General features: G+C 41.7%; 1 long non-coding RNA gene and 1 pseudogene across 1 annotated transcript; both read left to right on the forward strand.

The window, feature by feature from the left end:
• The window catches only part of LOC126471246 (heat shock 70 kDa protein 14-like), a 235,253-nt pseudogene extending 219,069 nt beyond the window's left edge, over positions 1-16,184 (forward strand).
• Positions 16,185-16,186: 2 nt separating this feature from the next.
• LOC126469593 (uncharacterized) lies at positions 16,187-24,508 on the forward strand. Its single transcript, XR_007586025.1, has 3 exons — positions 16,187-16,263; positions 24,042-24,100; positions 24,357-24,508. It is a non-coding gene; the product is annotated as an uncharacterized LOC126469593 (long non-coding RNA).
• Positions 24,509-25,559: the final 1,051 nt, after the last annotated feature.

Below are 25,559 nucleotides of genomic sequence, written 5' to 3' on the forward strand. Positions count from 1 at the left end.
CTTGCAGAGTATGGATGTAGATGTAGATATTACTATATAACTAATTCCTTGAATATAATAGAGGGAAACATTCCATGTGGGAAAAATATATTTAAAAACAAAGATGATGTGACTTACCAAACGAAAGCGCTGGCACGTCGGTAGACACACAAACATGCACACAAAATTCTAGCTTTCGCAACCAGCGGTTGCTTCGTCAGGAAAGAGGGAAGGAGAGGGAAAGACGAAAGGATGTGGGTTTTAAGGGAGAGGGTAAGGAGTCATTCCAATCCCAGGAGCGGAAAGATTTACCTTAGGGGGAAGAAAAGGACAGGCACACACTCGCGCGTACACACACACATATCCATCCGCACATACACAGTCACAAAACTGTGAGACTGTGTATGTGCGGGTGGATATGTGTGTTTGTGCGCACGAGTCTATACCCCTTTTTTCCCCCTAAGGTAAGTCTTTCCGCTCCCGGGATTGGAATGACTCCTTACCCTCTCCCTTAAAACCCACATCCTTTCGTCTTTCCCTCTCCTTCCCTCTTTCCCGACGAAGCAACCGCTGGTTGCGAAAGCTAGAATTTTGTGTGCATGTTTGTGTTTGTTTGTGTGTCTATCGACGTGCCAGCGCTTTCGTTTGGTAAGTCACATCATCTTTGTTTTTAAATATAACTAATTCCTTGATGTGATAACAATCCATTTTTATATTTCAAGAAGAAAACTTAAGTTCACATTGTCATAAACAAGGGTATTTCATATAAGGAGCTAAAAAGCTAATAATTATAGTGGAAAACTAGTTGAAATGGAATTGTTGAAATTTACATCACATAAAGAACTTAAACTTTAGGATTAAAGACCACTCGATGAAAAGCAGAAGTGTTGGGATGTTGACAGGCACAGACAAAAGAAATAACACTTGCAGACTTTTGTAGTTATCCATTGAAGAGTTAGAGTATAACACACACACACACACACACACACACACACACACACACACACACACACACACACACACACACACACACACAAAATAGACTAATGGTGCCAATGCTGTTTTGCGGCAGATGCAGTGGTTGTGATGGGGGTAGAACATGCTGGGTGCTTGGATTGGGCCTTGGTCTGCCACAGGGATATAATCCCTGTGTCATGGGGTTGGGAGTTAGGGTTGGCATAGGGATGGGCTAGGCTGTTCTGTAGTTTGGGTGAGTGACAGAACACCACTTTAGGAGGGATGGGAAGGATCTCTGGTAGGATGTCCCTCATTTCAGAGCAGGATGAGATATAATCATAGCCCTGGCGATGGATATGGTTCCATTGTTCCAGCCAGGGTGATGCAGGTTCACAAGGGAAGTGCTGCTTTGTAACTGACTTGTAGGGATTGTGGTAGGATTGGGGATGTGTGAGGCAATGGCACAGTAAATATGTTTGTGGACTAGGTTTGGGGATGGGGGTTGTATCATGTGTCTGTGAAAACCGTTGTGAAGGCTTCAGCATGTTGAGCAAGGGGGTTCTCACCACTGCAGATATGTCATCCTTGGGTGGCTACACAGCATGCGAGAGATTTTTTCTTGTGAAAGGGATAACAGCTGTTGAAATACAAGTATCGTTGGTGGTTAGTCAGTTTAATGTGGACAGAAGTGTGGATGGAGCCATCAGAGAGGTGGATGTCAGCATGCAGGAAGGGTACACGTTTCATAGAGAAGGACCAGGTGAAACGTAGGGGAGGAAAAGGCGTTAAGGTTGTGAAGGAATGTAGATAAGTTTCAACCCCACCCCCACCCCACTGAACCTAGTCAATGAACAGATTTCCTGTGCCATATCCTCACACACCCTCAATCCTTCCACCACCCCAAAAATCAGTTACAAAGAACCGCCCCCTTTGTCACCCAGTATCACTTTGGACTAGAACAACTGAAATATACCTTTCCCCGGAGCTTTGATTATCTCTCATCCTACGCTGAAATGAGGGACATTCTATCCAAGATCTTTCCTACCCCTCCTAAAGTAGTGTTCTGTCACCTATCCACCCTACACAACATGCTAGTCCATCCCTATGCCACTCCCAACCACTTGACACAGGGATTATATCCGTGTAGCAGACAAAGCTGCAAAACCTGCCTAATCCATCCACCCTGCACCACCTCCTCCAGTCCTGTCACAGGCATTTCCTACCCCATCAGAAGCCAGGCAACCTGTGAAAGCAGCCATTACTCTGCTGCAAACGCAGGACAATCCTTTATGTCAGTATGACTACCAAGCAATAGTTGCAGATGAGTCATCTTGAAAACACATCATCCAGTCCCATAATCATCCTGGCCTCATTATTTGGTAACCCACTGCCCCTGCACACTTCAACTAACATGCCCCAGGGGGCTCAGAATTCTTCCATGAGTTCGTGCATGGTGCTCACAGGGCCCCAAGTTACTGCAAACCATTCTTCCTTCCTGGGCTGCAGTTCCTTCCCAGTGTCCTTTCATTGCCTTCTCTCCTTCCCCGCTGCCACCTCCTCCCCCTTCCTCGATTATCTTATTTACGTCGACCTGGCTATCTATCTGGTTTCCTGTATTCCTTGCAGTTTTGTTTCCCTCGCTTTTTCTCTTTCATCCTTTTTGGCGTTATTGGTCCCTCTTTGTGGTTTGACCCCACTTCTAAATTTTCTTATATGAATGTGTAGTGTCTGTTCTTTTGAAGCAACAGACACCACACAGATCCCACAGCTGTGAACACTATATGTAATTGGTAGGAGACATTAAGTGGAATCAGCCGCATCAAGCAAAAATGTGTACTGGATCGGTATTTGAGCCCGGGATCTCCTGCTTACTAGGGAGGTGCGATAACCATTGCGACATCCAGGACACAGCATTATCGCAACTGCGTGAACTACTTTGGTACGTCTCACGGCCAATCCACACTCCCGCCAAGCGGTAACTATCTGCAGTCCCTGTCAATTATACTCCCGTCGCTACTCAGTTTCCCACAGGAGGTCAGATGTATTTCATGCATTCACACTGAAGAAAGTGGATCCATTGCCCGTCCAGACTTACGTGAATGCGTAGTGTTTGTTCCTTCAAAAGAACACACACCACGTAGCTACTGCAACTGTGAACACTATTTGTAAATGGAAGGGCGGTCACTGCTGTCAGCTACACAGGGACATTAAGATGATTCCACTTAATGTCCCACTGCAGCTGACTGCAGTTATCCTCCTTCCATTTACATCTAAATTTTCTGTTTGTAGTGTGAGCCATTTGGGGAAGAACTCCCTCCTTAGTGTCTATGGCATGAATTCCTCTGCCCACTTCCCTCCTCTCTTCCCTCCCTGCCGTAGCCCCCCTCCACTTCGATCACCAGCACGTCTAGCCAGCGCATGTGGTGGGACTGTTGTGTACCCATCTGACTGACCCCCTTGACAACACAGGACACACTTCTGATGCCTGAGCTGTTGCCTCCTCATATGTGCCTAGGAGTGGTTGCTTGTTATTCTGGAGAATCAGAACTCACTGCTATGGCCACCATACCAGATGCTTCTTGTCATGGCTGGGTGGCGTCCATGGGGAGAGCCCCTGATCGAAGTGAGTGGTATCGAGGTGAATACTTTGCACAAGAGGCATATCGAGCTCCAAAAACCTGGCCGTTCTCCTATGGCCGTGTCTTAAAGTAGTAATGTATCATTGAATGCTGCTTCTTATGATTCTGCCACCTTCCCTTCCCTGGCCACACCCTGGGAGGAGGTCTAGGCTCGCCGGCTTGGACTGAAACACCTTCCCTGCTACTGGGTCTGCACTAGGATGTGACAGGGACACATTCACCCCCACAAATCCGCTATTTTTTGTGGAAAATGCAGTTGGGTTCCCTGTCGATCAAAGGTTCTTCTTCCACCAAATCTGCAGCTATTCTTGCTTGTGATCATCTTGGCAATGTCCCGCTGTCTGTTACACATCACCAGTCTCTGAATATGGTCCAGGGAGTCATTTTCCATAGGGGCCTCATCCTTCAAACTGATGAGGAACTGCAGGCTAATCTGGAACAATGGTGTGTTCATTTTGTTTAACATGTGCAGAAAGCTCGTAAAAATGCCCACACCAATATCGCCGCCTTTATTCTGGCTTTTTGGGGAGATACCCTCTCAAGAGTTCAAGGTTATGTGAGATTGGTGTGACGTGAGCCTGTATAGCCTGCCACCCACGAGTTGCTTTTGGTTCTTGGGTTTCAGGCACATGCCTTCCCAATGTACAGCAGACCCTCTATGTGGTGGCTGTGGCCACCCACTTCATGGGGGGAGCCCCTGTGTACTGCTACCTGTGTCCGTAAATTGTCATGACCATCACACTTCGTGCTCACTAGATTGCCCAGCTTACAAGAAAGAAAGGAAGATACAAGACTATAAGTTCCTGGATCGACGATGTGTTGATGTCTTCAATTTTTGCCTCTGTTATATCCTTTCGCCCTCTTATGTGTCTCTTATCAGAGTCCTGCCCCCTCTGCTTGGCCCCTCCCATGTGGTTCTCATGCTCTGCCTTCTGGGTGCCACTCCACCTCCTCGGTCATAGAAGTGCCTCCCTTCTTCAGCACCCAAGAGTGACGGGTGTCCCTCCCGTGACCCCTCCTATCAGCATCAGCTACCACAACTCGGCTACAGGACATACAGTCTGTGCTCCCCAAGGTTGCCTCCTCTTTCTCAGTTCTGGATCTTTCAAATCGTGCTCTCCCTCTGTGCTCTGCCCTCCTCAACCTATGAAAGAGAAGAAGAGAAAACATAAATACCAGGACAAGGCCCCCTCCTTCAATGTCTCCTGTAGGTGTCATCTCCCCCGCTCACAACCTGAGTCTGACATCAAATTTATGTGACGTGACTGGCTCCAGCCCATTCAACTCCCATTTCGATACCCGCTCAGTGAGGAACTGTAACGAATACTATCTTCACCTCCCAGAGTTGCAATCCCGTATTGCCTTTCACTCATCAGCTTGTGTTGTTCTTGAGGAATCTCATTTTACTAATGCTCACTCACTGTCTCTTACTGAGTTCTGTGCTTTCTGTCAGAACCAGGTTGGCCCATTGAGGGCTTCTGAGGGTGTCTGCATGTTGGTCTGTATGGATATTGTTAGTACATGGGTCTCATTCATACCACATTGGAAGCGGTTGCCGTTTGGGTCCACTTGGACTCTGCCATCACAGTTTGCAATCTCTATCTCGCTCCCTGCCAGGCCACCTATATCTGCAGCCCTAAATGCTCTCCGGCAACTCACCCCTCCCTTCCTCCTCCTTGGGATTTTAGTGCCTATCACCCTTTGTGGGGCAGTGCTTCTTCATCTAGTCAGGGGTTCCTCCTCGACCAGTTTCTTGCAGACCATGACCTGTGTCATCTTCATGATGGTTCCCCTACTCTTTTAGTGCTGCATGTGGCACCTCTGCCACTGATTTCCTCTCTTCCCCTCTCCTCCTTCGTTCCTGGCCGCCACATGATGACCTCTGTGTAGTGACCATTTCCCGTTGGTTCTCTCATTCCCTCTCCACCTCCTGATGACCAGGTTTCCTTGCTGAGATTTCTGTCATTGTCCTACTTACACACATACACACATAAGTACACATAACAATATCCAAATTGAAGGAAAATTGCAATATATGAAAAAAAATTACACTTTATAAAATATGGAGCAACTTGTACAGTACATGACATATGAACACTTTCTTACCTCTGTCACAACCAAATTAACTCAATGTAGAAATACATAGCAATTTGTTTATAATATTTAAACATTTTGTCAAAAATCAATATTGTCAATACTGCACAAAATGCTGGTGCTGCAGTCTGCATTCAAGTTGATTCAGAACTACACGTGATGAGACCTTTCAATGCTTAGATAATATTTTTTTTGTATTAGAACCCCTTTTCTTCCACCAACTTTGAGGACTCTTTGCTCGGAGAATAAGTATGGCATGTTGCTGTGGGGACATCAACTTCACACAGAATATGAGAGAAAAAAACGTCACAAATATCATTATCAGGCCAATAGGAGGACGGTGATGCATGACCTTACTGTAACATATCCTTCACAAATAACCTTATCAACAATTCCCAAATACCAAGAAGAGTCTCATGCACATGCAGTATAGCAGTTGGGCTGCACAGTGCATTCTGGCCTTAGTGGCAGAAGTGCATCTGAGAAATCATCCACAATACTAAAATCTGTATCACAGCTCAGCCTTTTTGCTCCAATCTCAGTTGGTGATATTGGTACAATGTGATGCATAGATCGTGTTCCAGCAATTGTTTTTGCACTTGGGAAGTGCTGAGAAAGATAATGTCTTGCTTGTACCATTTAATTTTTTGAAACAAAGAGAATTGAAATGCCTTGCAGGTTCTCGTGACAGAATTCAAATACCTGTGAAGCTGTAAGTATTTGATCTTTATAAACTCTTTGCAAACTTGTTTTTGTGACAAGTCTTTCAACACTGCCACCAGTACAATCACAGGGAGATTTGCCATGGCGGGTAGCAAAAAATGACCCACTGCACTGTACGTTGAAGTTGTGTTCGTGGTAGATGATATTTCTGAAATCCTTACCATTTTTGTATTGTGTAGTACAACCATCAGTGAAATATTCAACATACACAAGATGAATTTCAGGGAATTCACACTTTAAAAAATTCAATACAGTTTCTGAGGCTGGTAAACCAAGGCAACATCATGTTCTAGGTCATCAGAAACAATGCAAATACTTTTTGCATGCAACTGTTTGTCCTTTTTGTAATATACATGGACAGTGTGAAGAGTGCAGCTGCCATTGATCCAATGGTACCCCTGTACTTCATCTTTAACAACAAAATTGAGAGTTTCACTGAAATCCATTAAAGTTAACACTGATTCTTCCTCATTTTCATATAATCAGGCTGTGATTGAGAAATAAGAGTGTGGAGTAATTTTTCAATTTTCTTAGTTTGTCGCAGGATTCTGATAGAGAAGTGATGTGAACAGTTAGTCATTCTATGAGTTGATACCCATTGACTGTATTGAACCATCTCATCAGGAGCATAGTCTTCTATTTCATTTTCTAGGTGAGTTTGAAGCAATGAACTGGTGGGGCATTTTTCACACAGATGAAGCATAAAGACTGTTATTTATATCACATGTTATTATTTTAATTAGATCTTGGTATGTTTCCTAATAGAAATGGAATTTAGAAGCAATTTAACATTTTGGTGGTAAATGCACACACATACGGTATGTGTTCCTGATGATCCTGCAAGCATACATTGTTTTGGTCGAAGAGAAGCAAATTTTGAGAATCATACTTTGCTTTCAGGATAGTTTTTTTTAAATAGAGAGAATACAGCAAATTTTCTTATGTAGAGAGAATCTGTGCAGGTACTTGTCTTTGTGTTTAACACATACACACACACACACACACACACACACACACACACACACACACACACACACACACACACACACACGAAACACTTAAATCACAGTATGAATGACCATTGCTTTGCCATAATAAAAGCTCTTATTCTTCACTAGTCAGTTCATTCACACAAGTTAGGGCATTATCACATATATCTTGCAGATACTGTCCAAGAAAAGACTGCCTACTTGTACTTTCCATGATGCTTCAGTCATAATACCAATATTTGTCGTAAATAATTCAAAAGATGATTGGTGTAACCTAAAAAGTAATTAATTAATGAAAAATCATTCTATCCCATTGTTTCATTACAAAAGTATTTCACATTATTATTGTAACATTAGGGGACTTACTTTTGTTTTGGAATGAATAGTTAAAAACTGCAACAATTGAATTTTTAACCAATAATTGTCTCTGTGTACAGCTCGGTACAAGAGCTCAGAACTGCATGCTCAGTGGACACGTGACCCAAAATCAAAGGAACTGGATGATGCAATACATATAGTGGCAGCAAAACGGTGTTCTCAGATATGATTTGTTCCCAGGGAAATCCAGCGTAGCCAACTCCAGCAATTTAGTGGTGACATGGTAGTCATCAATTAGCAACTTAAGTGTTTCTTTTACATTAATGTTGGTTTTTACACTTCGCATTATTTCTACAAACTGATTCGTTTTGCATGACATAATGGAATATGTAGTGTGTTCATGGTGTTTGTAAATTTTTCAAAAGTATCTGTGAGGAGGCAATACCTTTAAAAAAAAGCTATAATGTCCATGCATGGATTTTGTTTAAAAGAAATTATTTTCAATTTTTTCTGAGATGTAGATGATGGATATGTACTACAGGAAACATGACTATAAAAATATAAATATTCCTCCTTAACCCTTTAACTGCTCTGGACATGTTAATGCGTGTGCCTTTGTACCTGTCCGTGTGTGCTCTGAATGTGTTTACTCGCGCCACCAGTCCTTCTATCTGGTACTGTGAACGTGTCTACGCGTAGGCATGTTCAGAGTACCAGGTAGGAGGACTGGTGGCGTGCATAAACGCGTCCAGAGCAGTTAAAGGCTTAACTAAAAAAAAATATCAAGTTTCCACTGCAAAAACTGTACAAACTATTGCATTTTTAAATTATAAAGGAGCTCGTTTATGAAAGCTTGAATTCCTGAATCTATACAACTTCTTTTTGTGATAAGTGAAAAAGTAATTTACCTACAACATTTACATTTTGAAAATGTGAATATATCTAGGTAAACTTCTGCTACCCAAAATTTCAAGGATTTGCTTGTCAATGGGTGTCATTTCCTAAAAGTTCTGGATGATTTGATGGGGAATGACCCCTATGCAATATTGGGACATGCGTTACCATGAAGTAACAGCACCCTTTGTCACACACCATTAGACAACAGTGGTTTTTGACGGACATGCTGCTTCATAAATATTCTTCATTCTCCGATGTGATGTCTACCGGTATGTGTTTACTGGTATGTGTTTTTCCGTTGCTAAGAAAAGAACACCACCACATTGATCCTGTTTGGACACATTGGGTAATAATATCGCCATTGTTTACCTTGCTGCATTTACTGCACGAATGTCAGAAAGGCACGAATGCCACACTAATACCTTGCCAACAAATTGGTACTTATATGTCCGCATCAGACTCACCACACACAATTCAACAAAAACTGACATTTTGCTTACACAGAATGGGCATATGATTAGTGAGTCTGGACAATTTAAATCTGTAGGTATTCAGATAGATGGTAAGTTGTCATGGAAAGCCCGTGGGTAGGATTTTGTTCAAAAATTGAATGCTACTACTTATGAAGGTCAACCATTAAAGATGTTTTAGAACCTGTGACTGTTTATTCAATGTAAACACACAGAACTGGAACCAATCACTGTTTTGCAATAGTTATTTATTCATTCCATGCACCAGTTTTCAAGCCTTTTCAGGCTCATCTTCAGATGGTTTTCAGAAGTTGCATAGCTATTTCAAGCATAATGCTGGATGCTGGTTTGCAACAGTATGGGCCGCTTTTGTTGTTAGTATCCATCTGTTTGCTTCCATTGTGATGACCAGTTGGTACCACAACACTCACTTTCCCACAATATGTATGCACATGCTAGATGCTGGCAAGGTTTCATTATCACAGTGTATATGCGCAATATTGTGTAAAATTGAGTGATGTGGGATGAACTGGCCATCACAATGGAAGCAGTCAAATAGATACTAACAACAAAAGCTGCCCATACTGTTGCAAACTAGCGCCCAGCATTATGCGTGAAATAGTTATGTGACTTCTGGAAAACCATCTGAAGATGAGCCTCAAAAGTTTTGGAAACCAGTTCATGGAATGAATAAATAAATATTTCAAAAAAGTGACTGGTTGCAGTTTTATGTATTTACTTTTAATGCTGCTATATTCTCCATTAGAACAGTATCTGAAGTAAGTGATAGCCCAACATGAAAATTAGTCTACGTTGCTTATTTCCATTCACTTGTGACCTATGACATTGTATTGTAGAGTATTTTTGGCTTAGAAAAGAGAGTTCAATCAATATGTTGTGTAAGTTTGAGAATCTCTTGTCGACCCTGTTCAGGAGCCTTGAAACTTTGACATTGGCATCTCAATATATACACTCATCATAAAAAGTTAAGCATATTTGCAAATTACCTGCCAATAATCACTATGAGCATTACTTTTGTGTTTATGTAGGAAGGTGGTTGTGTAAATGTTGTGAACTCATTTGTCGTTGCCACTTTCCCTCATGGGCGTTCCTTTTATGTGTATGTATGAAGGTGGTTGTGTACATAATGTGAACTCATTTGTCGTTGCCACTTTGCCTCATCAGGGGCAGTGCAATCACAGCTTGTAAACAAATACAGTACACCAGAGCTATGAATGCACAGTTGTCCGTGTGCTTCTTAATGCAGCAGAATGCCTCAGCACAGGCTCTCCATGGCAGACTGTATCAAAATTGTCACATAGGTGGGATTAAACACAAGACAAGTTGACATTGTGAATATTGTTCATGTTAATCAAAGTGTTGTCTCCAGACTGTGGAAAAGTTCCAGGAAATGGATTCAATAGTGGATCGACATCGCGAAGACCGTCCACGCAAAACTACAGCAGCTCAGGACCGGTATGTAATGATATCTGCACAGAGACACCCTATAAGGAGAGTGACTACTCCGTGTCATGAGCTTCAAGAAGCCACGGGGGTTACCGCAAGGACCCAATCTGTGCACAACAGACTTTATGATAGGGGTTCGTACAGCTGAAGACCTCTCAAGACTCTAGCACTTCGTCCACATCACAGGGGTGCTTGCGTAAGAGGGGCTAGAGCACGTGAACCTTGGATACGACTCCAATGGACCAAAATGCTGTTAACAGGTGAATTGCAAATAGGCTTGCATCCTGACAACAACTCTGTTTGCATATGGAGGCGAAAAGGGGAATATAGACATCTCTAAATGACTGTGGAATGTCACCAACAATCCGGTGGCTCAATTTTATTATGGCCAGGTATCGTGTAGGGCCACCGCACACCACTCATTCCAATTGAAGGCAACATGACTACTGCAGTGTATGAAAACAACATTCTACAACCCATAGTCAGTTGTTTTGCAGAGACTTCACAGTGTGTGTTGGTATCTGACAGGATGTGAGATCTGAGGAATGGATTGGTTAGCATGCTCCCCTGATACAACTGCATAGAGCATACATGGAGCGTGCTCAAAAGAGCGATTTATAGTCGTCAGTATCCTCCATTAATGACTGAAGCTCTCAGGAATGCTGCCATTGAGGAGTGGGACAAACGTCCCAAGAGGCCTGCAATGATTTGGTACTGAGCGCGCCCTGTCCCATTCAAGAGTGCCTGCGGGTTCGTTGAGGACCTACGCATTACTGAACAGTGTGCTATACAAACCATTTAATGTTTTTTGATGTTGGAGGTCATTGCAACTTTTTTTCCCAAATGTTCCTTTTTCATTTCATAATAGGTTCCAAGAGAATGTATAGTTTTCATTTGCATAATACTCCGTGACATCAAAAAATACAGTATAAGATATCTGTCTTATTTTGAGATGCGAGAACCAATTATGTGCTTAACTTTTTTTAATGGGTGTATATTTTCTTTAGTGTCGTTTGTTGTTAACAATATGAGCGTATTCCGAGAATTAGCAACTAGTAGGCAGAAATCGAATCTGCATTTGTATTGCGCCTTGACTCTTGTACAGAAAGGCATGCAGTATTCTGCTGCATTCATTTTCAGTAAGCTGCCACAAGAATTAAAAAACCGTAGCAGTAATCTTTGCACTGTCAAGTCTAAACTGGAGACTTTCCTCATGGCTCACTCTTTTCAATTTTTCAGGGAGTTCCTGGAAAACAATTAAGTTAATTCTGTATTATATTGTTGATTATGCTAGTATATACTCGCAGCTTGTCATCTGCATGGGATTTGTGTGTATTTTATTTTTTGTGTTATTACTTTTCTGAAGTCAATTTCATATACTGACTTCATTCCATGACCATGGAGATTTGCTACTTAATATGGTCCTATGTAGTACATGTAAAATACATTATAAATAAATAAATAAAACAAAGAAGATGAGCTCAATACCAGGGATGAATTTCAGGCTGAACTGAAAGAAACTTTTGGTGACAATCAACAGAATGTTACAACAACAGAAGAATTCATCAAGTGGTACAAGCACATCAAGGAAAAGCAATAGAAAGGAAGATGGTTGATTCCTGAAAGTAGTCCCTGTGGAAGTTAAAGAAGAACACCATGATCTCACTACTCTCATATACCAGATTGTAAGAGAAGAGAGACAGCATTTTGTGGCAGCCAGAACTGTCAGACCAAGTACACTCAAGAATTGGTGACCAGTAATGTAGACCCCATACATCAGGAGGTAATAGAAAATGTTGAAGGAGAAGTGTATTGTTCTTTGACACTAATCTCCACCACCTGTGGGATGTGCCATGAAAAATGGACTTGGACTTATGTTGCTGTTGTCAGATGATAACCCAGCATCCAACTAACACAGGTACAACCAACTAATCCACCATGTAAAATGCCCTGCAGAAGAACAGACATTTGAGGGTGGAGGACAACAAACAGTTTGTTTTCACTGTTGGTGGCATGGATACTTTGTACGCTACTGCAGCGGAAGAAGACTATTAGATGACTATTATGCCACAAGACATCAGCAATCACAACAGTGCTATTCGTACCAGTCAACTGCAAACGATTACAGTCGATCTGTGGACCGAAGCTAAGCACTGTATCCACAATGGGTCACTCCCCAACACGCTATAGGCATTTCCTGTCACTGTACGGAGGTACTGGCCACTCGGCTAACCACCGAAAGGCTGCCACAGATGAAAATCGTCTGCGGACAACAGTTATCGAGATGTCAGGAAAACTCACTGACATCATTCACGGCCGACTGCGTCAGGTGCTAGTGAACTCTGGGGCTTCTTTTTCTGTTATGTCAAATGCTTATTGCTAGCTAAAGAATACTGCATTCTGTGATATGAAAATAATTGTGTGGAAGTCACAAAAAGGAAATATGTGTAGCTGACAGGAACACGTATTGCAGGAATAACTATCGATAACAGAACACAGCCTTTAAAATTTGTCATTTAAACAGAACAAAGTCACGATATTATTTTCAGGGGAAACTTGCTGCAGGCATCACAGTGTGGAAGATCAGAGCTCCAGACTGATAAAGCTATTTCAACAACCACAGATAACAAAGATTGCTTCCGGGCATTTGTTTGCCACCGAAGTCGTCGTTACCCCTTCCTCGACGTCGAGACATCTCCCGAAAGAAATCTACAAACCGGTAGTGACAATAAACATTCTAGATGGGCGAGGAGTGTCACGAGCAGCCACAACTCGTCCCTAAAGGTACATGCTCAGAGATAGCCGAACCAGTCCAGGAGGGTCAGCTTAGTGACACCGGTGAAGAAACGTGCTCTACTACCACTACAGACGACACAGGGAAGGAAGCTAGTATCAAACTGCCGATAGGACCTGACGTCACCGAGGGACAGTGTCAGTTGTGGTCCTTCTGCATCCGTTTTCGGATGCTTTCAAATCCCGAGTGAAGAGCAGCCAGGGAAGCAGCCTATGGTAAAACACCGTATCGACACTAAGGATAATTCACCGACTGGCCAGCACTCGTATAAAGTTTCTCTGGTAGAATGACGGATGATCCCGGAGGAAGTGGAGATGATGCTGCGAGGTAACATCATTGAATGTTTAGTGTGTCCTCGTTCCTCTTCGATGGTCTTCTCTGACAGTCCTTGTGAAGAGCAAAGATGGCACATGGCATTTCTGTGTCAGATCTCGGGTACTGAACAATATCACAAAGGAAGATGTCTGTCCGTGCTGTGTGTCGATGACACACTGGACTTCTTCGACGGAGCAAAGTATTTCTCAGTTACGGACGTGCTGACAGAACATTAGAAAATCGAGGCTGACTGGGAAAATACTGCACGCCTTCCACACGCGAATGGCCTCGCAGTACACTTTAGTAACAGGTTGGCAGGTACGGTCTCGATGTACGTCAACACGGAACAGAGAGAGTGGGATCGGTACTGCCTGTAGTGACATTCGCACACGACTGAGCGAAGCGAGAAACTGAAAGCTTCTCACTTTTCTTTCTGTTCTGTGGTTGCGAGGCCAAAATGACTATGGATACCCTATTCCTGTTTCGGCTGGACGATACTCGGGATGACTAAATGAAACGCATTACAAAGACCGAAGGAGCAAAGCAGCTGGCTCGAATATAAACCCTGTATGCCCAGATTAAATACCGAATGCACTCTTAACGCCGAGCACCGACCGGTGAAGTACAGCCGAGGGGAGTCGGTACGGAGTTTTATACCTGTGCGGATAGTGAGACTATTGAAAATGTTACTGTAGTCCTAGTTTGGGTCTCGTCGTATCCTTAATCGTGTGTCGCATAATAACGTATGACATTGAGGACTGTAACCCTTTGTCACGAAGACGAAAGCACGAGTCCTCTGTGTGAAGCCCTGGTACACTCCAGAGACACACACTGACAGTGGGAGGTTCGAGAAAACTGAAGACCGACTCGAGGATCCTGGAGCTTTGAAGGGAGGGGCTACTTTCGATGCTCGTACTAGTGAAGGGGATATAATGACGTGACCACAACGTGAGAATCCACCAGCACTGCCATACGGAGGACCGTTGACGAGATCTAGATCTAGGGTGCTGTAGTCTGCTCCAGCGAGAACTAATGATGAAGCGAGCTGTGGCACGTGAAGTGTAGTGGTGTAGTGTAGTGGTTAGCATCGTCAGCGGGTGTGCTGTTGCTCACGAGTTCAGATCCGACCACCAGCAATTATTTGTTATTTAGTGTTTATCATTTCTGGGAGGTTCTAGAAATATCTTATGTTTGTAATGTTTTAATAATCTGGAGTATTAAATGTCTGTATAAATAGCTGTAGTCTCTATGCAGGAGGTCAGTTCTGGTCTGGGTACTTTGGTGTCGATAATAAACATGCTTTGAGTTCTAAGTGTCGTGTTTTTGTTGTGATGTGACAATATTTCTCACAGACAGCAGCAGTGATCCACTACAATTCCAAACTAAGTTGGCACCATAGCATTGTTTAAAATGAAATGCAGCATCCATGCAGACAGGGGAAAGTTGTGGATGTATTTTTTAATGTTCTATGACTGGGTGTCATTGACAGAAAAACTGGTTTTTCTGGAAACAGCTGCCGGTCATCTTGCAGGAAAATTGTTGGTTCCTGTTTTGAATGCTGACACTAATGACTGAGTTTGCATATTCTTCCAGTAGTTTCATTCAATGATGTTTTAGGCAGTAGGTGAAACAGTGAAGGGTTGGCATTGTGTGGTCACCTAGGGCTGATGTCTTATCAGGTTTTTTTTTTTCTGAGATAAAGAACAGTGTGCAGTAGTACAAACATCAGGTATTAATCTATAAAATTTCTAAACTATGAGCAGTTATATAGGTTTATGACCAAGGAATAATGGATAAAAATGATAATGTCCTAATTTCTTCTCATGTATATGACAGAGAGGTGTATGATGCCTTTTGTTAATACATTTGTGCTTAATAGATTTAGTGATAGTGGCTGTGTTGGAGAGACAGCATGATTGTAATCAAAACAAATGGAATAATTAGGTATAATGTGATAAGGATGCTGTGAGATCTTCTATTGGTTGCTGGAGTAACAGTTACGTGCCCTATTACAAGAACAGACAATTTTGCCAGAAAATGCTTCAAAAAGTAATAGAGAGAGAATCCTAATTAATAACTGATTTTTAAGTAGACCAAAATAATAATATTTAAATCAATTGAACAAAAAGTGTGAGAATACCTTGAATGCACCACATTTCCTGTATTGCTATTTTCAAGTTCAATTCATTGTGACATAACCTTCATCCACTTTCATGTGAGATAACATAAAACTATATAAAACCAACAAGAAATCAAATTTTTTAAAACTTTTGTGATATTTTTCTGTCAGTTTTCTTCCTAACTTCTTTTGTGTGTTTCATTTTTATCTACTAATTCACTTTGCTGTGGTTCTTATTTCTTTACTGAAATAAATATTAAAAATGTTGAATACTTTGTCATTTGGCAGTTTCATGTGGTCTGTGCATTTCAGGCAAACGATGATAAAGTGTTGGTTATACCAGCACAGACACCTGTTCCGGTCAAGGTCACAAAGAGACTTCCATTGACACTCTCAGGAGAGTATAGTAGTTCAGGTTCTTGAAGCTGATGATGATGATGATGATGATGATGATGATGATGAGGATACAGACAAAGAACAGGGAGCTGTAGTTTTGGGAAATGTAAGTAAAAGTTTGTACACATTCCGTCTAATAATTTTAGTAGATTTTTTTTGTAAAAATTTAGCAGACAATTTAATTTTAATTTATAAAAGTGATAACTTGCATGAGAATATTCCTTGGTACACCTATAGGCAGTGCCGAACCCCTCCCCCCCCCCCCCCCCCCCCACCCTCCCCTCCAGTCAAACACACACACACACAAATCATAGTCGAAGTAATGAAAAACCCTCTGTTTTAAAATATGAAACTGTGGGTACTAGCAGAGATCACCCATGAATTTCAACCACCTTAGTTCTATGAGGAGGACACTTGATTCCAAGATGATTGTGTCCCAATTCAAAGAGTGGCATTCTTAAAGAATGGTTTAATCAATATGTGAATAATTTGTTACTCTGCTAAGTTCAACAGGCACCATATTTCAACATTATTGAACACCTTTTGTGATGGGGCCCTCACACACTTAATATGTATGCGCAGTAATATTGTGCCAATATATTCCAGGAAAGTGCAAGGCCAAGAACAGCACAATACAATTGCGCAATATTCATGCCTTTGTAGTGAACATGTTGGTGCGCAAAAATGTGGAACCCATGTGTATTGTTGCTTGCCTTGCAAAACACTAGCAGAAATTATGCAGAATAGATGAAATTAGCCTGAAAATCTTCCAGTACATGTTTCAATGGGCCACTGGCTCATTCACTGTGTCGTAGCTTCATAAACAACAAAAACTAATTAAAAATTAAACAAGGAAATTGTAAATTATTGTGTACACATGCTGTGTTTTCTGTGTGTCCTCTACTGTAACAACTGTTGCAAGAAAAATAAAATAAAATAAAATAAAACAATTATTTACTGATTACTAATTGAAAGCTTATGTGATCTGATGTCTGTGGAGTGCAAGGAAGGAAAACATTTATGCTGACAGGACAGCTGCCCTGATCCTATTTGCCAATTCTGAAAACTGCTATAAGTAAAATAAACTTTTCTGCTGACTATCATGACACATGGGCTTCAGTTCCCTCAGCCATTTTGGACAATGAGGTATATGGAATCTGAGAAATGAAGTTTGTGCCTGTTTACAAAGTACTGCATGATGCTTTAATATACATACTCCAGCACACGCCCTGATCTTTTGTCATCTAATTTTTTCATTTCTCTGCAGAAATTCATTCAGTGTGAATTGAATTTCTCTTGATCTCAGTAGGAACTGCTGTTTATTGCACATCACTGCCCTTACATGGTACAATATACATTGCCATATAGTGAATGTGTGTCAGAATTGTTTAAAGCTCTCTAGCCTCCTTCAATATATTGTACAGACTGTCAATACTGCTCATAGAGGGTCAGTATTATTGCAAAATAAATATTGAGCATGGGAGGGCTTCTCAAGTTTTTGAGCAGATAATTCAGTACGTGCTTCCTCCTCAGTTAAAGGTTGTGAAATCCCTCTGTGGGTCCGGGGTTTAGAATAGGCCCGAGGTATTCCTGCCTGTCGTACGAAGTGACTGAAAGGAGTTTCACACGTTTCGGCCTTTATGTGATGGTCCTCTGTAGGGTTTGATCTCCATTCTTCGGATTTTCCTGAAGAGCGAGCCAACTGGGGAAGGGTGCCTTATAAGGTGGATCGTGTCCATCGTGCATTGAGATCTTTAGCCTACTTTCTTGTTGCTGCATTGCAGTCCTGCCCATTCTCCATCTCTTGGGCGAGCACACCTTCCTGGGTTCATTTTCGACCATGCACTACGCAGTGTCAATTTCTATGTCGACGATGACCATGGACTTCTTTGCACCTGATATCCAGCTCGGTAGCCAGTCCGTTGTGGTGGGGCTGCCACATACCCTGTTGGTTGTAGCCCCCCGACCACACAGGGATCGCTCTGCTGATGCCTGCGCCATTATCTCCCTATGTATGCCAAGGGGTAGATGCCCATCCTCTGGGGTATCGGGACTCACGGCAATGGCCATCCTGCCAGGTGGCCTTTGCTACGGCTGGGTTGCGCCTGTGGGAAGCGCCCCTGGTCAGAGTGGGTGGCATCAGGGCGGATGGCACATGATGAAGCGTAGTCCATCATCTCTTACTGGTGGTGAAACACCAGCAGTCTCTAAGCGATCATGAGCTCAATTCAACGCACAGAAGTATGACCCCAAATTATTCCCCTCCCTGGCCACACCATGGGAAGAACGTCATGCTAAGGATGGCAGCGGGTCTTATTCGCGCCAGTACCTTAGATGTTCGAGAGCTGATGGGGAATCTTTCATGACAATGAAGCCTCAGTTTTTTGTTGAGCATTTAGAGGACAAGTTTGGGAAGGTGGAGGGCTTGTCCAAAATGAGATCTGGGTCAGTCTTGATCAAAACAGCATCTTCTGCCCAGTCATGGGAGTTACTTGCTTGTGACAAGCTGGGGGATATTTCTGTAACCATCACTTACATGGTCCAGGGTATCATATTTCACAGAGACCTTCTTTTGCAGTCCGATGATGAGCTGCGCACCAATTTAGAGCGGTGAGGTGTACATTTCGTGTGGCGTGTCGACTGGAGTCCGAAGGATAATCAGGTTGCCACCGGTGCCTTCATCTTGGCCTTTGAGGGTGATGCATTGCCCGAGAAGGTCAAGGTGATGGTCTACCGGTGTGATGTAAAGCCCTATATCCCTACCCTGTGCTGGAAGTTCGGCCATATGTTTTCCCGCTGTACTTCTAGCGTCACATGCCGAGATTACTGACGCCCATCACTTCCCAATACTCCATGTGCCCTGCCTCCCATCTGGGTCAGCTGTGGAGAGCACCATTCGCCTTGCTCGCCTGACTGCAGGATTCTCCAGAACGAAAGGAAAATCGTGGAGTACAAGACGCTAGACAGACTGACCTACACTGAAGCTAAGAGAAAATTTGAATGCCTGCATCCTGTGTGTATGACATAGTCTTAAGCCGCTGCTACAGCAGTTCTGGCACAGTCAGCTCAGTGGTGAAGGCTGGAATTTGCATGCCAATACCACAATTGGACATTCACTGAGTGACGATAAATGGCCTTTCCAGATTAATTGGTCAGGTGACCGTTGGTGTGTATGGCATGAAACATCTGAAAGCAAGGGGTATCAGGCTGGAGGTGGGAATGGGGGTTTGGGACATTCCAGCAGAAATGCGATCTATTGGCTGGAGCCCGCTGACATCACAGTGAGGCAGCACAGCATAGCATAGCACAGCAGTTTGATTATTCAGTAGATGTACTGCACCACACTTGCTTTGGGGTGTTATTCATTCATTTTACTTTCAATTTGGTTCAATACATAGTTGAACAAATTAAATAAAGTGGCATGACAGATGTATTACACATTAGGAAATGATAATTAAGATGAAACATAACTCACTTGTTTGGTGTAGAAACAGATGGTAGTGTAGACTGTTCCACATTTCTGTTGCCGTTTATCAGATGAAGGTGAAATCCATAGCAGCTTCCTCCTTGTGCATATCTCTTTATAGTTTCCAATTTTGCTTATTGATTCAGAGACCTAATCCTTAAATGAATGTTCTTTTTCCTACATAAAGAGCAATAACTGTGTGGAAACTGTTTCAAAATAGAGCACAGACACTTTACAACATTTTTTTGTTTGCGCACTCCGTTTCCATTAAAATCAACAAATTCTCCTTCAAACTGCAACATGTTGTTTTTCCGTGCTCGTATTGGAGAGTAATGATCATCGTGAGATGTAATTGATATCCAGTCTGCAATAGACTCTTCTAATTCACTTTTTGCTACTGGAATACCTAACAATTTATCATTGTTTTGGTACTTAAATGCAGTATAACTTGCAATGTATTTCACTGCATCTGGAAGAACATCCAGAATTGCTGCACAACCACACAGTTTTACCTCATCCATACAAATTATAAAAGTGGGTGTGCGTATATATGTATGCATGTATGGGGCATTCAGAAGCCAAGCTGACTGACTCCATCAAATGAAAATGTTCAGTACAAACAATTAGTTATTGAGTTATTTTAAAAAAAGCTCTAAAATTTTTCAGCATATTTAGAATAAACTGATGTTAAGGTTACGTTTTCAGCACTTTATAAATATATAAAAAAATTCAATGGCTGTCTCTCCCATAAGAAAAACTGCTTTGTATGGAGTGAGTCACATTGCCGACTGAAAGGTGTTGACAAAATATTGTGTGGTTTGAATACAGGCAATTTTATGAAACAAATAAACACAAGCAGGACCATTTTACATGAAAAAATCACAAGTATTAATGTAAGTAATTAAATAGTACTTAATGTACAAGTAGAAAATGCGGTCTCTCCCCCCCCCCCCCCCCCTCTCGCACACCATGGAGATCAGTCTTCATGTACTATAAAGAAGACCATGTGGAACATCAGCTAGACTTTCTAAAGGTCAGTTTCCATTTTTTGTGGGGATATTAATTTTTCCAAATGGTATTTCTGGCGAGAAAGTAGTTTTATATTGGATAGCAAATGGTTCAGCCTTATCAGTATTGATCCATCTCATTGTCAGCTAGTTAATTGTTTCACCTTCAACATTTCTTTTCCTATGGGTGATACATTTTTCTAAGTTTGCTGTTGAATGGAAGTTTTCGTGGTTCATTTCTGTTAGGTAATCAGTGTTACTTTCCTTGCAGCTAAGAACATCATCATACTGATCTCTTAGACAAAAGATGTGATTACTAGTTTTTAGTCTCTTTTTAATAAAAGAAAAATCTGTATCATTTGGAAGGTAACTGTGTCCTGGCGGAAGGAACTTTTAAGACAATAGTTTGTGTTACCTCTCGTATTTTGCAGGTATTTTATAAGACGGAGAAAAACATTTGTGTTGCAGTTTTGATTGCTGCATGAGCGAGAGTATGTGAAAATATGTTTGCCATTACTGCCATGGAGAGTCAGGTGTTCTATTAGACAAGAGCTTATTTCTTGCAAACCTCTCGAACCACCAGTTTGGGACCATACATACATACATGTAATCTATTTTGTAATTAAACATGAACACCAAAATCATGGACATAAGAGATCTGTACGACATTTAGTTCGGGAGGTATGAGGTCATAAACAGTGAATGCGTGAAAAACTACTGCATCAAGCATGATGGTTAAATTTATTACTTCTTTGCTGCTAACTCAATTTGCAACACATTTCGGAAACAGTAATCACATGTGCCACTGAATGTACCTAAAAGTCTGTATCATTACATGACATACAGTACAGGAGATATGACATTACACACAGAGAGATGCTTGAGAAACGGCCACACCATGCATGATTTTTTAATTTATTACTTCATTACTACTAACTCTATTCACAACACGTTTTGCACACTGTATCACATATGCCACTTTATGTACCTGCAAAATTATGTCATTATACAGCACGTAGCTCAGCAGATACGATATAAACATTAAGATGCCTGAAAATGAAACTGCAGGTTGAAATTCGCTAGACATATAGTCGAAATATATGTACAAATATGCATGAAATATGTTAAATATGTGTGAAATAAATTTGACATGTAGATATACGAGCAAAGCCGTCTGTAAACAACTCATCGTAAACCCCTGGAAAAATTTCTGATTTGGTAAACACACTGGTTACAATTTGGAAAGAAATACTGATGGGGTAAGAACTGCCAGTCTCTTGTTTGGATGACTGTGATAATGTGGGGAGAGAAAGGAGGAGGAGGGCAGATACTGAGGGGGGAGGAGGAGAGAGGCACAGATAGGAGGAGACGGACAGAGCTAGGGGGCAGAGAGGGGAGAGGAGGAGATTGACACAGAAAGGAAATGGCAGGAGATGAACATAGAGGGGGGGGGGGAGGAGACTCATAGATAGAGGGGGACGAGGAAATGGACAGAGAAAGGAAAAAGGATAAGATGAGATGAACAGAGAGAGGTGGAGGAGGAGAGGGAATGAGCAGATAGACGGAGGAGGAAGCAGCATATTGACAGGGTGGGGGGGGGGGGGGAGGATATGGACAGAAGGAGGAATGGGAGGAGGTGGTTAGACAGAGACAGGGGGAAGGAGGTGGACTAATAGAAGATTGGAATAAATACGTACCATGGCAATTCCAAATACTCAGCTAGCATGTTAATAAATTTTCTTAGACATTCACAGCTTCTGGGATTTCTCGTGTTGGTGTTCCCTCGACAACATTTATACAGAGTTAATTTGTAATAAAACTTAGGGATACAGAATCTGGGTCGACATTACACTGAAAAAGACTCTGCATTTAATTCTTCAGTAATTGGTGTGTTTCCAGAGAAGGAAGTATCACTTGCATTACCTGGAAATTTAAGGAGACACACCTCATTTCTCTCTTCAAATACAAAATATTTCTAATCCTCATACCCTAGGAGAAAATTTTTCCAAGCGATCTTCATTTAGTCTGGAAGTTAATATGTAGCTGACTTTCATACTTTTTAGACTTTCAAAAAGTCCAAAGAGAGATCTTATTGACGTAATGAAACATTTTTCGAAAGGCAACAAACTGTCTCTATCACCACCTTGCACTCGGGAACAAATGTCTAGGAGTCTCTTTAGAGTATTCTCCTGAATTGTGACATTCATTCCACATCCCCGTTGCAGAGGTGAGCATTCGTCTTTTGGAACTCTTAGAGCTCGAGAAATCAAAGACACCAATAACGAATTCATTCTGCTTTGCACGTCGTCTTAGATTTAAGTGTGCTTCAGTAATGTGGTGTGTTGTCATTAGGTCACTTTTTTATGTTTAAAAATTTATTTTAAGATAATTTTTTAGCTATAATTAATTGGAGTGTTATTTATGCTCTTGCTTCTTACCTCTTTGCTTACATCCTGGCTTTGTGTAGTTTATTCTCCATGTCAGTTTGTGCTGGGGATTGCTTTGGGTAGTACCTTCCTTCTGGAAAGTAACCGTAGAAGTTTGTTTCTTGAATCTCATTCATAATCTTCAGGCCAAAATTGAATTGAACGTGCATGTACAGTTACCACATTCACTTTGGCTGCATGTTTGTGTCGAACTGTTGCTCATCTTTGGGAAATGCGTGATAAATAATGTTTGTTATCTTTTGAGCAATATTAATGCATTGTGCCACAGACCAATTTCAGTGACCCTTGCTCACGATTGACACAAAACAAGTTATTTTCTTTACACGCACAGCCACAACAGTTCTCAAAGCGACATCAAGGCATACAGAGGTGTCGAAGAACTTCTTGCTCACCAGGAGCCAGAATGGTTTACCTCCTTATTCTGTTGTCCGTGGGAGGAGGGAACATTATGGTCTGGGGAATGTTTTCATGGCATTCCCATGATGATCTTATCATTGTGGAAGAGAGAGTGCAGCAATGAAAGTATGCATCTATTCTTGGGGACCATGTTCGCCCTTACTTGCAATTTGTTTTTCCTAGGCACGTTCACATGTACCAGCAGGACAAGGAGCATGTCGCACAGCTCACTTTACACATGTGTAGTTCGAAGAGCGCCAGGATGAGTTGACTGTGCTCTCCTGGCCACCAAACTCCCCAGATTTAAACCTGATCAAGAATCTCTGGGACAACCTCGATCAGGCTGTTTGTGCCATGGATCCTCGACCGTGAAACCTAGCCTAGCTGGCCACAGCACTGGAGCTGGCATGGCTCCACATCCCTGTTGGCACCTTCCAGAACCTTATTGACACTTTTCCTGCATGTCCTGCAGTGGTCCGACACTGTGTGTGTGTGTGTGTGTGTGTGTGGGGGGGGGGGGGGGGGGGGGTTAAATGTGCTATACAGTAAATGTAATAAATTGTTTCAGCTGACGCTTGATGATGTGTCGGCTTCCAGCAGTTTAACTGCTGAAATAAATGTAAACAGGTATGTAAATTTCATATTTTTGATTGTGAAGAGGGAGGTGGTTGTTGTTATTTTAATGTATGAATAGTCAGCAAATAAATGTATGCCTACCACATATTTGACCAGTTGACTGACCCGCATTTTTTTCTTTTTATTTTTTTAAATTTTTATTATTTGCTGATGTTCAAAGTTTAAAAATTTATTTTTATGGTATGTGTTGCAACTTTGCTTTGCTACTCTGTTGCCTTTGATATTCATTCACTTTTCTCCCTTTTAGTATTGGAAGTTTGCATGCAAGCATAACTGATACTGCAACACAGAAGAAATCTTCCTTTCGACGAGGTCCTCCGGCATCAGATGGACAATAATTCATTTGAAAAATTATATGTTGATATTGCCTGTGATATTAAAATAAAATGTTTTCATATACTTATTGAGCATTCAGCCATCCTCTCCCCTTTCTCTCCTTACTGTTAACAGTAGTAATTAGAGACTGGTTTATATGCATTTGGATGTTGCTTATGCATTGGCATATTTGGCTCCTTCTCACTGGTTACTGCTTATTTTGACTAAAAACTAGTGACGATGCATATTTTCACCTATGTTTACAATATTTTAAAAATTTAGATGGGCAGTCTCTAGCTCGATCTAGTTTTGATGTCTTACAGATTGACCGCAACCTAGAACTGCATGCAATCACTAACCGAGAGGCCACTGCATAGTGAAATCATTACAGAAGAGGAACAGGAACAGGCAGACAGTCAATGCTCCTGCACTGGCTAATCCAGGTTAATCCCCTCCACTGTCATACCGTACGCGTCGGTAACAGTTGAATTAAACTAATCAAGCTTTCAGTCGCATGTCCGTGGTTTCAGTTTAGCTTTCCATTTACACACAGTTGAACGTGTTTACAACATGTTGTGTGCCATGTTGCCTGAAAAAAGAAACGTCATTTCGTGGATAGCTGACCATCCTGAAACATTTACATATGACGAAATTGCTTTATATTGTCAAGTTTGTGAGAGAAACGTTCCGTGCAAAAAAAAAAAAAGTGTCAAATAGACCAGCATGTCAAGACAAGTCGTCGTATCACAGGAATGCAGAAGAAAGGACCAGCAAGTTGCAGTACCAGGGATTTGTCCAAAGGAAAACAAAAAGTTGGTTGAACATGGATGTGTGTGAAGCATTCACTGCAAGCAACATTCCTCTTCACAAACATACAAACCCTATCCTCAAAGGCTTCCTGCACAAATAAGGCTTAAATCATAATATATACCAGATGAATCAACACTGCATAAAAATTACATACTGACAATTTACGTAAATGTTCTGGAAGAAATACACTATGAACTCGAGGACAGCATTATCTGGATTTCAGTTGATGAAACTACAAACACTTGTGGCCTTTACATTGCAAACTTAATTGTTGGTGCTTTAAAAGAAGAGCCTTCTTCTACCTATTTAGCGGCCTGCAAAGAAC

This window comes from Schistocerca serialis, chromosome 3 (assembly GCF_023864345.2).
Source record: "Schistocerca serialis cubense isolate TAMUIC-IGC-003099 chromosome 3, iqSchSeri2.2, whole genome shotgun sequence".
NCBI classification, from domain to species: domain Eukaryota; kingdom Metazoa; phylum Arthropoda; class Insecta; order Orthoptera; family Acrididae; genus Schistocerca; species Schistocerca serialis.